Source organism: Sminthopsis crassicaudata, chromosome 6 (assembly GCF_048593235.1).
Source record: "Sminthopsis crassicaudata isolate SCR6 chromosome 6, ASM4859323v1, whole genome shotgun sequence".
NCBI classification, from domain to species: Eukaryota; Metazoa; Chordata; class Mammalia; order Dasyuromorphia; family Dasyuridae; genus Sminthopsis; species Sminthopsis crassicaudata.
Window position 1 is genome coordinate 212262234 of NC_133622.1, and position 13415 is coordinate 212275648.

At 35.8% G+C, this 13415-nt stretch overlaps 1 long non-coding RNA gene and 1 pseudogene across 1 annotated transcript in view; both read right to left on the reverse strand.

Annotated features, from left to right (window-relative positions):
- LOC141546465 (uncharacterized) overlaps positions 1–8310 on the reverse strand; it is a 132470-nt gene extending 124160 nt beyond the window's left edge. The window contains exon 1 of the long non-coding RNA XR_012483309.1: positions 8149–8310. This is a non-coding gene — a long non-coding RNA (uncharacterized LOC141546465). The remainder of the gene's footprint in view (positions 1–8148) is intronic.
- Positions 612–1357, reverse strand: LOC141546239 (fructose-bisphosphate aldolase A pseudogene; annotated as a pseudogene).
- Positions 8311–13415: the final 5105 nt, after the last annotated feature.

A 13415-nucleotide genomic window follows, 5' to 3' on the forward strand; every position in this document is an offset into this window, starting at 1 on the left:
TCTGTATACATCTCTTCTGTATGACAGAATCCAACTTTCTTGCATTAGAACATTTAGCATTTAATGTCTCTCTTGTGAACATCTTTTTCCATATATTAACGTGTCCTTAGTCAAGTTTATAGCATGGCCCTTGGCACAGAGAAACTGAGCCTGTGATTTTATTGACATGAGAAACTCCATGCAAAAAATATCCCCCTACCAATGTGTACTGGCATTTTCTCAAAGTAATAGTCATAGAAAATGACCTCTTACAATGATAGATTCATTTACCCAGGACCATACAACCAACATGTTCCAGAGCTAGGTTTTCCTGCCTTCAAGAGAAGTTTTCTCTAGTCTAGTGCATTATGTTGATTCCACATATGGGTGTCACAATAAATTCCTGTTGAATAATTAATCCTATGTCTAGGTATTACTGGCCTTTCTAAGACAATGACCATGCTTATTCCTCTATTTGTCCCAAAAGTTCATTTTGCTTACAGACTCACTCAACTCCCATTTATCTCATCTGAACAGGACCAGTTAGGACATGACACTTTTCTGAGCTCATTTGAACTCCTAGAGAGATAGTCAAATTTGCCAATATTATGTGTCTATGAGAAAGAGTGAGTTTATTTCCCAATTACAGTTACAGTTGCCATTGTGATCTTCTCATGTGACTACTTCTGGCCAGCAATGACTATGATGTTAGGCTTCAGCAAGGTCCTTTCCAGAAAAACATGGTGGTCACTCAAAGCTTTGTAGCCAGAACTTTCTCAATGACATACTGAGAACACTTCAGATCATGGTCTCCATCAGGAAGGATCTCTGGCTCCACAATGGGTACCATTCTGCTGGCAAATGCTGCCATATTGAGCCAACACACTGGCATTCTCCATGATGGCAAGTATTATACCCAGTGGTTCAACACACAACACCACTTGGCAAAGTCAGCCCTCTCCTTCTTATACTAGGCACAGGGCTCCCTCAGCCCATCCAGACCTTGAATAGCAGTCTCACCATTGGTCCCTGTCAGGAGCACTACACCTTTGTCCACCTTGATATCCATAATACCCCCTTTTTCCTTTATGACTTTGCGGAAGGGAAGGCCATCATCAGCTTTCTGGGAGAAAGTCTGATAGAAAGGGGTAACATCTCCAATTTAAAAATTGACTCTATCTTCAGTCAGAAGTAATTACCTATAGAGGTACCGATTTTCTTCAGTGTTCTCAGTTCCAATGGACTACAGTCGCTTTGCAATGCTACCAGTGGATTCATCTGCTGCCAAGATTCCCTTGCCCAAAGCAACAATTCAGTGAGCTACATCAGACAGTTCTTTCTTTTGCTCTGGTATCAACTCTGGGTACGGACAAGACATGGTTTCTTGACTTTGTTGGTAGTTTCTGGCAGGAAGAAGACCTCTTATAGTTAGGAGCTAAGCTTGTTAGCTCAAATCCAAACATCTCCTAATAAACTCAGGAGGGGCTGTGATCACTATTCTTGATGACTTTTCCACCCTTATTTTAGTTTATTTTCTTTTTTCTGTGCTTTCTCATCTTTTTTCCAACTCGTTTTCTTCTCTAACTTGCTTTCTACTCTCTTGAATTGACTTAGTAGTACCCACATAGAGGACTACCCAATTGGTGCTATTTAAAACTAAAGAGGTCATATAGATAAAACACCCTGCCTAAATTCTGCCAGTCTCAGTTTCTTTATTTTTAAAGCAGAAAAAAATAACAGCAACTAAGTCACAGGGTCATTTTGAGAATCAAATAAGCTAACATAAGTAAAGCACTTTGCAAACCTTAAAGTGGTACATAAATGCTAGCTACTATTGTTAATACTACCTTTCAGTACAAAATATAGGCTATGCTATTACCACAAAATCCAAGGAAGTGTTCAGAGTTTTATTACATTGACATTTGGCATCTGAAATAAATGGGAATTGTAAAACTTTGCTTCATTTTTCAGATGCTTTATGGTATAATGGAAAGGGTCCTAGATTTGGAGTAAGGAATTTCAAATCCTGGTTCTGAGATTTACTAGTTGTGGAACTGACTTCAGCCAAACCATTAAATCCTCTGAGCCTCAGTTTCTTCACTGGGAAGATGGAAATAATAATTGAACTATTTATTATATAGAGCTCATCTAAGAAAAGTGCCTCGTTAGGCACTGAAATGCTATACAGTGATAAAGCTATTTTATTATTTAGTATACTGGCATCTAAGTCTCAGTATTCTATGGCATGAATAAAGATTCAATTCAATGTAGTGTGATAAACATCTTAAAATTGTCTAATATGATTAAAATATTATGAAAGTTACCAAGTCAAAAATGAAACAGTCCCCGTTTCACGATTACATACATCCTACTACAAATGGATAGAAAGCAGCAATTCCTTACCAAATTCAATTACCAAAAGTCTTTTTCCTTCTTTCTTAATGACATTTAGCCAAGGAAATACCACTTTTTCCTAGTCAATGTAATATGTCTTTACCTATTTATCTTTTACGTATTTTTCTAGTTACATTCACATACTATTCACATATTTATCCACATAAATTCACTCATTGAATTCCCACTATTCTTTAAAAAAAAAAAGAAGGAAAGATTGACTTCTGTTTAGTACAGAATGATCTTGCATAGCCATTATTCCATGGATAACAATTCCATGCATTACCACATTTATCAAATAGAAACCCAAATGGAAAATTCAGTCATTCTTAAGAAGGCATCTCTTTTTAAGGTGATGTCTTCTTCACTTAGGATATTTGGGTACAGTCTTAGAGGTTAGACTCAAATAAGGAAAATAAAAGATTGGCTGAAAATCAAAGAATTAATGCTGACTTACTGAAAAAAAAATAGTATCTAATCCTTTTGTATAGGCTTTCCTGCCCACTCAACCTAAGTGTACCCCCAAAGAAATGGATGGCTTCCTTTTAGCTCAGTGCTTTGTAAACTTGCCTTTGCAAAATCATGAAAGAAGGATGAATAACCCAGACTGTGAGTTGCTTTTGCGTGTGCAAGCAGTCTTTAGTTGGAAAATCTCTCCATCCCAAGATAGACACACTTAGTAGTATTGGTTTAAAAAAATTAAACAAAACCCTTACTCATTTAATTTTCAAAGAGAGGTGGATGAAGAATATTTTTCCTATGATGATAATTATATATTTATAAAAATAATCAACTGTACTTATGGCAGACCAGGTAGCATCCAAGCCATGTGTGGTCTTGCAAGGATTAAAGCAAATGGCTTACCATGTAAGGGAATGAGAACTTATTATTGATTTGTTATCCCTTTAATGACATCAGTGGAGAGTGATAATGGATTGTACTGCTTGTAAAAGAAGTAAATAGCCATTTTTATATTACTTTCTTTTTTGCAAATTGGTTCCTAGCATTGAGAGTAAAATATACAACTGTCTAATACCTTGAAGCGCTAAACAAATTGCACCAAGGGAATGCAGTGAAGCACAGCAGAACATTTGCTGATATTTATAACTTCAGCTCAGCCAGAAAAAAAAAAAATTAAAGTATAGCATCCCTCCCCCTTCTATTTGCCTCCAATGTTTTGCTTTTTTACCCAGTTTGTGATGATTTCAGTGACTTTGGAAATGTATTTGATTTTCTTTTTAAGTTCTTGGATCCGCTACCCATTCTCATTTCTGAGCCCATATATTTGTTGATTTCCTTTCTCAAGGTGAAAAAAATAAAAGGATAAATCTTATGAAAGGGAATTTTAATCATTTTCAACTAATCATTTCAACTGAAAAAGGTGTCTGAATCTTAGAAGATCAACTGAAAAAGAATGTTGTCATATTTCTTTATATTTTCTGTGTTGAAAAGAATAAGCATTTTATTTAGCATCTTTATCTATTTTGTTTATATTCTCATGGATGCTACTTTACCAAATTAGGAGCTTGTGATATAATCGTATTGGATTATATCAAGTCCTGCTCTGTTGTAGAGTTCCCGGCCATATCCCTGCCAAGGTCTTGACCACTATCCTGTGTTCAGTATTGATGGCCTAGAGTTAGAGAAATCCTGACGTGAATATTCTACTTGTGAGTCAGATGATTTAAGAAACTAGACTAGTTGCTGTGTAGCAGATTCTCATCAGCACAAGTAAGTTTCCATTTTTATGGTCACAATTAAAATGACCAAAAGAGTTATATTTAGATTTTTGAAGTTATTCCATCTCTAAACTAGAAACTGCTTCCTGACCCAGATCAAAACTTATCCCACTTATGATAGATGGGATAGTCCATTTGAATACTAATTATTAGAATTCATTATACAATTCACTCAACTATCCCTACCTTGTCATTCTGGGATAGCAGAGAGGGAGATAGAAAGGGAAGAAAAGGAAGAAGAAGGGTAAGAAAAAGAAGGAGAGGTGAAGCAATGCAAAGCAAGAGAAAAGTGAAACAGAAAGGCAAAAAGGACAAGCAGGAGAGAGAATGAGAAAGGAAAAATGGCATCCAGAAAAAAGAAATAGCCAGCAAGGAGAAAGGAGAAAACAAAACAGAAAAGAGAGAAAGAGAAAGGCAGAATGAAGAAAGTAAGAGAGGAAAGAGCAAAGGGGCGAAGGAACAGAATGGGAAGAAAGAATATTAGAATTATTTTTCTTCTTGTTTACATAATGGGAAAAGTGAAGCTAATATGGAACAGTGAAGAGACAAAAATACTGAAAATGAAAAAAAAAAACACTGGCATTTTATATTCCTAGTTATGGCAAGTAGAAAAATGTTCAGTCAGAAATAGGCTAATTCTGCATTCTGATTTTACCTAATTCACGTGGGCTGTAATGTCTATCATTAAAGAAAAAAGTGGTGTAATGGAAAGGAACTCAAGTGTGGGGTGGAAGGAGAAGCAAAAAATTGAGTTCTGGTTTTAGCTCTGCCATTGACTTAACCAAATGACTTTCTTTTACTCTGCCTTAGTGTCTCAGATGAGAGGAATTAGACATGAAGGTCTATTATTCTCCAAGTAAAGGACGGGAAAGAGTCAATAGATTTTCCAAAAGTAATTGGCTTATTCTCAGGAAGACTAGTACTGAACCAGTGGTCAATATTATGCATTTTACATTGGGGAAAACAAGGATACAGGAAATATTATCCTTGAACAGCAAGATAAGTGTGTTGACATGCTAGCTGTGTGACCCTGGGCAAGTTACTTAATCCCAGCCTCAAAAAAAAAAAAAAAAAAAAAAAAAAAAGAAAGAGTCAATCTGCATCCAGCGAGATAACTACGGAAACTGAGATAGTATTTTCGCCTGATTTTTGTTGTTGCTATTGTTGTTTGTTTGCTTATTTTTTTCCTCTTTTTTTTCTTTGATCTTTTGATCTGATTTTTTCTAGCACAACATGATGAATATGGAAATATGTTTGTTTGTTTTTTGCTGTGGCAATTGGGGTTAAGTGACTTGCCCAGGGCCACACAGCTAGGAAGTGTTATTGAACCCAGGTCCTCCAGACTTCAGGGCTGGTGTTCTATCCTCTGCACCACCTAGCTGCCTCTAGAAATATGTTTAGAGAAATTGCACATGTTTAATCTATATTGGATTGCTTGTTGTGTATGGGAGGAGAGGTGGGGGGAAGGGAGGGAGAACAATTTGGAATACAATGGTTTACAAACTGAAAACTATTTTTACATGTATCTGGTAAAATAAAAAGCTATTAAAATGAAAAAAAAATTAAAGATTCATACACTTAAAAATAAACCAAACTAAACATAGGGAATGCCAAGTAAGTCCTATAAGAAACTGCTGGCTGATGTGGGCAGAAGGGATTTGATTTTTATGAAAGAAGTGGGGCTTTAATTGACTTATTTTGCTGTCAAGTTGTTTCAATTGTGAATTACTCTTCGTGAGAGTGAATTGCTATTTCCTTTTCCAGCTCATTTTACAGATGAGGAAACTGACGCAGAGGGTGAAATGACTGGCTCAGGGTCACACAGCTAGGACATGTCTGAAGGCAGATTTGAAGTCAAGAAGATGAGACTTGCTGATTTCAGGCCTGGCTCTTTGCCCACTGTACCACCTAGCTCTCTTAAATCCTAAAGTGCCTAAAGACTATAGATTGGGAGGTATGGGGTAGGGAGAGGGAGGGGATCCATTTAACCATCAGGGAGATTGTTCCAGGTCGGGGTGAAAGGAAGGAATCACAGCTATCTGTCTGTAAGATAAATTTGGAGGCAATGCCCTGACCAGACAGCAGGATCTCTTAATGACTAAGCCCTAAAGATACTTGGTAGATCAATGGCACAGACTGAGCTCTTACTTGTATACCTGCTTTCTTAGAGTCAACTCTCTGAGGTATTTTCTTTCTTTAAAAACTCTAGACAATAAAAAAAGCCATTCATCTTTGGCACAAGAGGTCCCCGACTAACATGCAAGAGGCCATCCAGCCCTGAGGCTTCTATGACTTGTGTATCTTCAATGAATATTTGCCTCTTTACCCCAGGACGCTTGCTGTCTGACTGAAACTCAATATCTTTATTTGTAACCTCGGTTCTGCTTGCCCAGGGAAGAGGGAAAAAAGAAAAGAAAAAGAAAAAAGCAAAGTCAACTTTCTCACAGGGAGACCAGATGGGCAAAAGGTTTGCTGCTCCAGTTCCTTTTTAAATTCTCACTTTTGTCTCCTTGCTCCCAAATCTCAACAGCAAAAGTGGGAGAGTTTAATGCCCATGCTACATACTGTATTACTATTTATTTAACCATTCAAGAGAGATACTGCCCAAATGCTTGATGTATTCAGTGATAAGGGCTAATTACAATTATAATTACAGTATAAAGTACAGTATAATATACAGTAGGGTATAATTACTCTACGCCAAAATACAGTGATTTTTCTAGGAGGTAATTCCAAGTTCTCTCTGATTCTCAAAGAGCTGGTCTTAATTCTACTTTTTTCTGTGTGGCAATGCTCATTTCATTAGCCTTAGACATTAGTAATCAATCTAGCTCTTCCTTAAGCCCCCTTGCAATGGAAACTACTCCCGGTTACTGCTGCATTTCACTGTGTGTGTATGCCATATGCACATGTAATGCAGTGTAAGACATAAGTGTATTTAGTTCATCATTCATAACAAAAAGGAATGAGTATGAAAGAACTACCAGGCTCATCCTCTTCCTCTCCAAGTTCATTCCTGTGATGTAGAAACAAGCCTGCAGGCCTTGTTTTCAGGTAGACACAAAACCCAAGAACTAAAAGAGATGTAGAATTCCTTTGTGTTTTGATTCAAACCACGTTAAGAGTTAATGAGACTCGGGTCAGCTGGGTGGTGCAGTGGGTAGAGCGCCAGCCCTGAAGTCAGGAGGACCTGAGTTCAAATGTGACCTTAGACACTTAACACTTCCTAGCTGTGTGACCCTGGGCAAGTCTCATAATCTCAATTGCCTCAGCCAAAAACAAACAAAAATAATTAATATATTAATACATTAATAATATATTATAATATATATCAATTAATTAATACAAACATTAACTATATATTATTTAATTGTTTAATATTAATACTAATTAATATTAATAATTAATAATTAATATATTTAATGATTAAGTAATGATTTAATTAATTAATTCAACTTGAAAACTACCTCAGAATTGATTTAGGAGAAGAGAAGCAGCTTACCAGCCCAAGAAGAAAGGTCTGTCAAGAAATGATAAAATTAAATAAAAAAAAAGTAAAATAAAATAGAAAAAAAAAGAAATTTCTCATTGGGAAAAGAACTGATTTAGAAAATAGATCCAAAATAGGTCCAAAGGGCACCTGCATCAGGCGACCCCAAACCTGAGTGCTCCACCAGTGAGGACTTGCCCTCCCGTATACCAGTAACCCCCTGGACAAGTCAGCAAGATGTGCAGGGCAGCCAGATCCACCCCAGAACAAGCCTGCAGCCTGGCCTTGACTCCAGTGCAGTCAGTCCTCCAGCCCCACCCCAGGACTGGCCACAGCCACACCCTGCCTCTGGGGTCTACCTGCAGGGAGACCTTGTATCCTTAGCAGCCCCACACGTCAGGCAGATCAGTAACAAAATTACTCCTCCAAGTCCCTGGAGCAGAGAGGCCCAGTTTCCATAGCAACCCAACCACCCAGGCCCACCCCTGGGGCAAACCAGCTAGGAGATCTTTCCTCCAGAGCCAGTTAACAAAAATACACCGTTACCATATCAATCCAGCAGCAAGGCCCCGCCTCTAGGGCGGAACAGCAGTCCAAACTAAGGGGAGCCCAGAGGGGAGGGAGGCCCCATCCCCCAGTACAAGTCAAAGGAAAAAAAAGTATCTGTGAGCAATGTGACCCATAGTCCTGGCACAAAAAGCTTGGGACGGTTAGGACCAGAGTCCAACTGTCATATAAATATAGCAAATCACAAAAAAAGGCCAAAAATGAGCAAAAAACAACCCAAGAGCTTGTTACCAGTTACTATGGAGATAGAAAGGATCATGAAACCATGTGAAACCTCAAAGATGATTCTCACGACCCCCCAAAAATTCCTGGAAGAGGTAAAAGAGTATTCTAAAAAATTTTTTTAAAATAGAGAAGTAGAAGAAAAATTTGAGAAAGACTAATACAAAAGAATCATTTTTAAAAAGAGTCAATAGTATAGGAAAATAAATTAAAAATTTTAGCAAAGAAAATAACTTCCAAAAAAATAGAATTGTGCAAATGAAAAAGGAAATGCAAAAGCTCACTGAAAAAAAAAAAGTCCTTAAAAATTAGAATTGGACAAGTGGAAACTAATGACTCTGAGACATCAAGAAATGATAAAACTAAATTTAAAAATAAAGTAAAATAAAATACAAAAGAAATGAAATTTCTCATTGGGAAAACAACTGATTTAGAAAATAGATAAAAAAATAATATAAGAATTATTGGACTACCTGAAAGACATGATCAAAAATAAAGCCTTAACATCTTTTTCTTTGATTGGTTGGTTTTTTGTTTAAAGCTTTACTTGATTTCATTAGTTTTAAATTTTTTTAATAATAGCTTTTTATTTTTTAAAATATATGCAAAGATAGTTTTAACAATCATCTTTGTAAAACCTTGTATTCCAATTTTTCTCCCTCCCTTCTCTTCATTCTCTTCCTCTATATAGCAAGCGATCCAAGAGAGCTTAAACATGTGCAATTCTTCTAAACTTATTTCCCATATTTGTTATGCTATGCATGAAAAATCAGATCAAAAGGAAAAAAATTACAAAAAAGAAAAAAGCATAAACAACAACAAATGTGTAAATAGTATGCTTTGATACAAATTCAGTCTCCACAGTTCTCTCTCTGGTTACAGATGGCTATTTCCATCACAAGGCTGTTAAAAATGTCTTAAATCACCTCATTTTTAAAAAGAGCAACATTCATCAGAATTGATCATCACAAAATTTTGTTGTTACTGTGTACAATGTTGTCTTGATTCTACTCACTTCACTTAGTATCAGTTCATGTACATCTCTCCAGGCTTTTTTGAAATCAGCCTGATCATTATTTCTTATAGAAGAATGATATTCTATTACATTCATATACCACAACTTATTCAACTATGTTCCATCTAATGGGCATCCACTCAATTTCCAGCTCCTTGCCACTATAAAAAAGAGCTACTACAATCACTTTTTATACACATGTGAATTCTTTTCTCTTTTGAATTATAGACCTAGTAGTGGCACTTTTAGATCAAAGGGTATGTTTAGCTTTATAACCCTTTGGATATAATTCCAAATTGCCCTCCAGAATGGTTGGATCAGTTCACAACTCTACCAACAAATTATTAAAGTCCCAATTTTCCCACATCCCCTCCAACATCTATCATCTTTTCCTATCATCTTAATCAATCTGAGAAATATGAAGTGATACCTCAGAGTTGTCTTAATTTACATTTTTCTAATCATTAGTGATTTAAAGAATTTTTAAAAATTGAAATGGCTTTAATTTCTTCATCTGAACATTGTCCATTTATATCCTTTAACCATTTACTAATTGGGGAATGCTTGTATTCTTATAAAATAGAGTCAATTCTTCATGTTTTAGAAACAAAGCCTTTATCATAAACACTGGATGTAAGAATTTCCCCCCAGCTTTCTGCTTCCCTTCTAATTTTGGCTATTTGATTTTGTTTGTACAAAGCCTTTTTAATTTAATATAATCAAAATTATTTATTTTGCATTTCATAATGTTCTCTTATTCTTCTTCAGACATAATTTCCCCTTTTCTCCACACATCTGACAGAGAGACTATTCCTTGTTACCCTAATTTGCTTATAGTATCCCCCTTTATTAGATATAAAGATTAGATTAGATATAGATTAGATAAAAAAATCATGAACCTATTTTGACCTTATTTTGGTAAAAAGTGTTAGATTTTGGTCAATGCCTAGTTTCTGCCATATTATGTTCAAATTTTTTTCCAGGAATTTTTGTCAAATACTGAGTTCTTATGCCAGAAGCCAGAGTCTTCGGGTTTATCAAACAGTAGATTACAATTGTCATTTGACAATTATGCTGGATTTTTCAAGAAATTTTGAAAGAAGATTTCTTTGGTATATTAGAACCAAAGGGCAAAATAGTAATTCAAAGACTCCACCAATCACTGCCAATTCTAGCATACTGTATCTCAAACTGTATTATAAAGCAGTAAAATCTTGTTCTGTTTCTTAGGCATTTTTCTACCATCATCTTGCTCATATAGATCTCCCTTTTCTTAGCTCACCTAGCACATTTTTCCAGGACCCTCATCATCAACAACACTGGTATTATCCTCGACTCATCAACCTCCTTCTCATCTCCATACACTCAGCTGTAAAATAGTCTTCTACCTCCAAAAAATTGCGTTCATCATTCCTTTTCTTTTTACTTAGACACTACTGAAATTCAGATTCTACTCCTCTTTCTTTCATGTTCCATTGTGATAGCCTTGGTCTTTCTTCCTAAATTCTCTTCCCTACTCCAATATCCTTTACTTAGTTTCCAATGTGATTTTCTTAAAGTGCAAATTTTTTGATGTCAACCCCCTACTCTTAAAAACTCTAGTCATTCTCTATTGGCTTCTAAAGCAAATGCAATTTTTTTGTTTTTTAGTCAAGATCCTTTTCAAATTGGCATTTCTTTATAGTCTTCTTATCTTTCTTCCTTACATTATTCTATGATACAGTTAGAAAGATCTGCTTATTATTGCTCAAATGCAAAACACTATCTCTTGACATAGTACTGGATGAAATGTTTTCCCTCTTTCTAGCTTCTTGGCTTCTTTCAAGACTCAGTTCACATGTCATCTTCTGCTGGAGGGCTTTCTTAGTCTGCATACCACTCATATTTTTACTCTAAGATTACCTTATACTTATACAATGCATTTTTTCTATGTACATCATTTGTAAAGCCTCCAATAGAATATGAACTAATTGAGGGCAAGGATCATGGCCTTCTTTTATTGGCTGGATAGTGGGAACAGCCTGTTGGCATCTTTGAAACTGTAAGACTAGGACACCTTCACTCTTTTTTCTGCTGCATCAAAAATGTGAAGATCACAGAGTTCACCGAGAATGTATGTGTTATGAACTGTATTGGCATGGGAGTTAGTGGGGGAGGGATATCTTTTTCTCTCTTTCCTTTTTAGACTTAAGGTATTTACCTCTTTTCTGATATGTTTTTGTCCTCAGTTTCAATTACAGGCATGTTAAATCTAGAAGTTTAAGCATGATGACTTGTAGTCAAGGTTCCAGGTGGGAATATTATAGTCAATAAGCCCAAAAGGAAATTTCTGAGAAGCCAAGATGCCTAGGACTGAACCTTTCGAGATTGTGGACCTTGAACTAGGGTTCTCATATATAAAAACTGAGCTAACTATGAACATGATTATCTTCTCTCCAGAGAGCAAGGTAACAAGAGTTATGCCCTCCAAGTGTTGTGGATTATGTTTGTACATTTTTTATTATGGTTCTGATATAAACATCTTTGCAAAAGTAATCTATTAATGATTAAATGCAAGTTGGTAACAGAGGTAGCTTCTACACCTAAGGCTATACTATTACTGGGGACTAGAGCTATTGACAGAAAGACTGAGAAAAGGGTCCTGGAGAACCCTGGGATAGGGGTGAAATGTAACATACTTCATTTCCAAGCAGGGGAGCACAAAGTGGTCCAGTGTTATGGGTGTATCCTTAGAATTTAGTATAGTGTCTATCAGAGTACTCACCCTATGAATATTTATTAACCAACTGATCAGAATGGATTGTCTCAAATTAAATGGCAAGTTAGAGCAGAACTAAAACCAGAACTGAAATCTACTAACTGCAAGTGTGGTCAAGTGCTTTATTTTCCATACCTGCAGTCTACTGAAATATAGATATGATGGGATAATTAAATTAACTAATCAATCATTCCTTTTTCTTTCTCTTTATAAAATGGAATTGGTTAAAATTTCATATTAGTATGTAGATGAGTATTTCAATTTCAATCAAGCCTTAAATCCTGCCTTTGTACACAATTGCACAGATTACTGTAAAGCTGTACTCAGACTATAAAATGTTATATTATTTTTGCAGATTTATGCAAATGAGATGCCAAGTTGTATCTCTATATTAACAGGGATTTTTGAAAATGAATGACCTTAGCTCAGGTCATATTACACAAAAGAATGAGGCTGTGATCATTTTTCTGTTTCTGACAATTTCTATTGTTCAACTGCGCCCAAGGAGAGTGTGTGAAACCTAGATCATACCATATTCAAAACATCTTGAATTCTCCAAAGATAATAATCTAAACTACTTTAAATAAAAGGTTTTTCAATCTGTGCTCCTCTCTTTTGACTTTTAATTACCCTTCTCTCCTAGCTAAAAAAAAAAGGGGGGGGGGAGATGAATGTTAGTATTCTCTCAATAGATGTTATATGCCAACTCAAAGTCCTGCACTTTTTTTTTTTTTTTTGTGAAGGAACCAAATTTGTTAATGTTGTGTTTAATCAGGAAAAATGTTGTGTTTAATCAGGTTCCGTGAAGATAAAATGTACATTAGTGAACATAAAGAGTGATAGTACTTGATCCTGGAGGGAAAAGGAGAGTTCATCATCTTCTTTTAAGATATATGTTTAAAATATCTAGCTGAAGAAGGGATCCTTTGGGGGGAGAACTGAGAAATCTTTCAAAAAGCATTATACTTCCAGAACTTTATCTACAAAGATATAGTTGGGATATGCAAGGCAACCAAGGAACAAAAACTTGGAATGAACAAAAAGACTTTTCAGGACTTTTCAGAAGCACAGAACTAAGTGAGCTTAGCATCTAATTAGCAAGAATATTTAGTTCAATTAAGAAGCTAGTAGTTGATAATGCTTTCTCTCCTCTCCAGTGTGTTTCAAGCCTGGTTTCAAGCAGTCATCTCACCAGATAGTTTTATTAAAGTATCACAAGGTCATCACTGCTACTGATGATCTCTTGCCTCC